This window comes from Phoca vitulina, unplaced genomic scaffold (genome assembly GCF_004348235.1).
Source record: "Phoca vitulina isolate PV1807 unplaced genomic scaffold, GSC_HSeal_1.0 scaffold38, whole genome shotgun sequence".
NCBI lineage: Eukaryota > Metazoa > Chordata > Mammalia > Carnivora > Phocidae > Phoca > Phoca vitulina.
Window position 1 is genome coordinate 16,185,094 of NW_022589741.1, and position 4,786 is coordinate 16,189,879.

At 41.0% G+C, this 4,786-nt stretch overlaps 1 non-coding gene across 1 annotated transcript; it reads right to left on the reverse strand.

The window, feature by feature from the left end:
- Positions 1 to 4,233: 4,233 nt before the first annotated feature.
- LOC116647060 lies at positions 4,234 to 4,340 on the reverse strand. The gene has a single exon (XR_004302270.1). It is a non-coding gene; the product is annotated as a U6 spliceosomal RNA (small nuclear RNA).
- Positions 4,341 to 4,786: the final 446 nt, after the last annotated feature.

Sequence of the window (4,786 nt, forward strand, 5' to 3'; positions counted from 1 at the left end):
CCAAGGATGTGACTTTTTATTTATATTCTTCTTGATCTGACTTACACAAGTTACGTTGGAAAAGCTTAGGCACCAAGGAGGCCTTAATTAATCTTACTGGCAGTGAGCGTCCCACATCTTGCTGCTTGTGAGAGCATCTTTTCTAGTGAGACCAGCCGGCTGACCGCTAACGTGTGAGCCTCCGTGAGACCAGCAGCTGGGAATGCCGCGGCACCTGGGGCAGTTTTACTGAGGCTTAGTGCACATAGAGTACAATTCACTCCTTTCAAGTGTACAGTTCAGTGATTTTTGGTGTATTTTTTTAAATTGTAAAACATATGCACATAAAAGTTGTCATTTTAACCATTTTTAAGTGTATAAATCAGTGGGATTAATGGTTCACTTGAAAATAACTTGGGCTTCCTGCTACCCTAAATGAAAATCTGATGTCTTTATTACCATTCTTATCCCCAGTGCTGGACTAACTAAAGGAGCAACACTTCTATGCTTTTATTGATCCCATTTCAACTCTGAAGGCTCGCTGAGTTTGGCTTTTGGGTATGTTGGTTTTGACATAGAGGTATCATTTGACTTATTCTTGGGATGATATTTGAATTTTCAGTCATTCAGGGGCACATTTGGCTGATAGATCTAATAAGTGTAGCAAAAAAAATGCTTTGTATTTTATAGGATTTTTTTAGTTCAGCCTTTTACAAATTAAGGCTATTCAAATATACTTTGCGGAATTAACCTGTTAGTAGTTGCAGGTGTGTTTACGAGGATAGCTGGGAGGGGGGATGAATACCTCCTCCATTCGCGCCTGCTCCTGGATGGCCATCTTCTAAGGGGAGCACTGTGTCTGCGCTTGAGCAGTTCCTTTCACTTTGGGCTGCCCTCTTCCAGGCTACAGGACCGGCTCACCAAAGGTTCAATACCAACTTGAAAAATAAGAGGATCTATCCCCATGAGTAGTTGCTTTTCAGTGGAACATGATGTCTTCCTACTATGACGAATGTCCTAAAACGTTACAGATAAATAGCTAGATGTAGGTGTTTCTCATTTTTTTTCTGTCATGTCAAGTATAATTCATCCCGCTCACAGCAAGCACTTGCCTGATTTTAGCCATCAGGGGGCATGTTTGCTTTGCTGCCTATTGTTAGCGAGACACAATCGTTCCCTGAGCGTCAGCCGAGGCCTTGGTGTGAAATCACTGAAGGTAAGTAGAGCTCTGTTTCTATTCTAATGTCTTTCCCCTTATGTGATTAGGCTGCTTTTGGACCTAGGTATAACTAAGGCTTCCCTTACAGCATTTTATTCCAGGGGATCCTTTTCTTTGTACGAGGGACCACAGGGTTGGGGCCACCTGAACGCATTCTGATCAAGAACAATAATTAGGGGACTCTGGGGTGGCTCAGTCGGTGGAGCACCTGCCTTCAGCTCAGGTCATGATCCCAGGGTCCTGGGATAGAGCCCAGCATCGGGTTCCTGGCTCAGCGGGGAACCTGCTTCTCCCTCTCCTTCTGTTGTTCCCCCTGCTGTGCTCTCTCTGCCTCCCTCTCTCTCCTGTCAAATAAATAAATAAAATCTTTAAAAAAAAAAAAAAAAGAAGAATTAGGGTACATCTTGGTAATTATTAAAATTTTTTGGAGAATTATCTGTACAGGTCAATTTTTTTCTGCTATCATTATTTTAAATGATGAAGGGCAGCAGTGCTCAATCGTTTTGATCTCAGGATCACTTCATACTCTTAAATTAAAATTATTGCGGGCCTCCTGGAGGAGCTTGTGTTCGTGTGGGCTGTACCTAGTGACATTTACCTTATCAGAAATGAAAAAGGAACATTTAATATGAAAAATGAGAAAGCCAATAAAAAACCAAAAAAATTCCTATAAAAATAATCGTAAACCCATTACATGTTTTTATGAAAAATTTTATTTTCCACAATAAAATTATTCATGAGAAGAGTGTTTTATAGTTCCTCGAGTGTCTTTAATTGTCTGTCTTAGTAGAAGACAACTGGATTCTCGTATCTACTTCTGCATGCAATCCGGCGTGCTATGTTGTTTTGGTTGAAGTATATGAAGAAAATCCAGCCTCACACAGACACATATTTTAAAAAGGGAAAAGTATTTTAATAGCCTTTTCAGATGATTGTGGATATTTCCATACTACATTGAAACTTGACAAGTGGTAGTTTCTTAAAAGAGAGCAGCAGTGTGGAATCTGAAGCCTGTCAATGAAATTTTTATACCTTGTGACACTAAAATCCATCAGTCCATTTTATACTTCCAGTGTGCGAAGAATGGTATCTTTTACCTATGCGTCATTTTGTAATATCCTGTATCGGTAATTTGGAAAATACTGGTTTATGAACTATGCAGACCTTCAAATGTTGACACATTTCTTTATATAGAATCAAAAGCTCACATGTATTGATATCAACAACTGATCTCATTGGAAAAGTCTCACAGTGGTGGACACATGTTTCCAAATTTGTAGTTTAACGAAAATAGTTACGACTCCCTATATCCCTCAAAGTCTTGGGGACCACCAGGGTTTGCAGACCATACTTTGAGAGCTGTCGGGGTGGTGAAAAGAGCCTGAACAGTTGGATTCAGTTCTAGCTCTTGTGCTCACTTGCTGCATGACCCCAAGCAGATTACCCCCTGGGTTCCATTTCCTCAGCTGCAGATCAGGATCAATAATACTTAACGGAGTTGGGGGAAGTGAATGAGAAACTTCCAAGCATGTGATCAGTGTCTCTCTAAAGTTGGTGGTGGTGGTGGTTTATTCTAGGAGTTAAATAATTAAAGCAGGAAAGGTGGAAAATGATTAATGAATTTAGAATTTGTTAATCTCTCTCTTACTAATGCAGCCATATTTCATGTTTTGTAATGGTTTTGTGTGTCCAAACTCTAGGCTCACATGTGTGTGTGTATGTGTGTGTGTGACACAGAGAGAGAGGGAGAGAAAGAGAAGGACGGGGAGAATGTATGTTCATTTTTTAAAACTTGGTTGCTAGTCTCTGTTATAATATACTTGTTTAAACTAGTTCTTTTAAATATAAAGAAAGAAAAAAAACTTGGTGATTTAGTAAGAACCTTGTTTTGTTTGTTGTTGTTTTAAGATTGTATTTATTTGAGAGAGAGAGCACGAGTGGAGGGGAGGAGCAGGGGGAGAGGGACAAGCAGACACCCTGCTCAGACGGGGTTCAATCCAGGACCCCGAGATCATGACCCGAGCTGAAGTCAGACGCTTAACTGACTGAGCCACCCAGGCGCCCCAAGAACCTGGTTTTAAGAAACTTGTATATTGGACTTGTGCTACTTTGGTGCTACTGTTATAAGGGGGTGGAGTGTGGTCATAGTAGATGTCCCAGAAATTTCACAGTCACGTGTAACTAGTGGTTGTCTTGCTAAAAGCCTCCTTCCATTTGCAATGGGCTGATACTAGGGTTTATCTTCCAGTTTAGCTAGATCTTGGTAGTTTGGAAACATCTTTATTTACTTGAAATGTATGAGCTGCTTTCATTTTTAATTAATGGGAAACTGAATTACATTAGGGTTAATGAGACTTTGTTTTATCTTCCTAAAAATGCATATATTGCTATATCTACTGCAGTAAGAGCATAAGCTATTTTTATATTCACATATAAATATGAATATGAATTTGATATACTTTGAGACCTTTTCTGGAGAACGCAAACCCCGTAGCCCAGACATCATGACCTGAAGGGCGATGTGGGCAGGGTTTCTGGGGTTTTCCCTGTCTTCCCTTCCTATCCACGGGGAGAGAGCCATCCATAAGACCAAGGAAGCATGACCAAACCAAACTTAAGTCCTTTCTGCTCTCTGCTCTCATGAGCTCATTGTCTAACCTGGAGCGAGTCATTTACCTCATCTGGACCTCTGCTTTCTCATCCTCTACTGAGGAAGCTCTAGCCTCCCCTGGCCTCGTGTGTTTCTCCAAAACAAGAGTATGATTTTCATGTCACTCGCTGAAGTCTGTCCCTGGAAATTTCTGTTTCTCCTCTTCTTTGGCATCTCTTCTTTTGAGAGAGTCCTCTCGTTCGTTGAGCATGACCTACAGTCTGATGAGGCATTATTTACATTTTTCCTTTTGTCCCGATCTCACTGCCAGTTTACAAGAACCTTGAAGGCTTTTGTGGAAGCAGATCTGACATTCCTGGTTCAGAGGAGACTTTTTGAGCATTGGCTGAGGAGAGACTGACAGATCTTTTTTTTTCTTTCTTTTTTTAATATGGAACGCTTCTCAAATTTGCGTGTCATCCTAGCGCAGGGACCATGCTAATCTTCTCTGTATCATTCCAATTTTAGTATACGTGCTGCCGAAGCGAGCACGAGACTGACAGATCTTATCTCCATTCCTGCTCCTGTCCTGATGGATGGCCTCTTCCGAAAGGTTTATGAAATTTGGCGAATTCACGAAAGTTGAGTGCCCAGAACATGAGGCAGCTGGATTGGTTATTACCTGGCAAAGGCACCATCCAAAGAACTGGTCCAGACAGCAAGAATAAGTCCCAGAGAACTTGGAAGTTTCATGTTATCAAATTTTTATAAACAGCTAAAGTAGAAGAGAAAGAGGCACAACAAAATCTTTCCTATGCTTTGCCACCTATTAAAAGTAAAAGCCTCAGATTTTCTCGACCTTTTCCTCTTCCTTTTGGAAAGTGGCCCCTTTGAGATAAATTCTAACTTGATTGGGCCGTCAGTGACATTTGGCCGTGATACACATGGAGCCTAATGTTTGCTTCCTGTGGGGGTATCTGCAGTCTAATAGGAGTGTG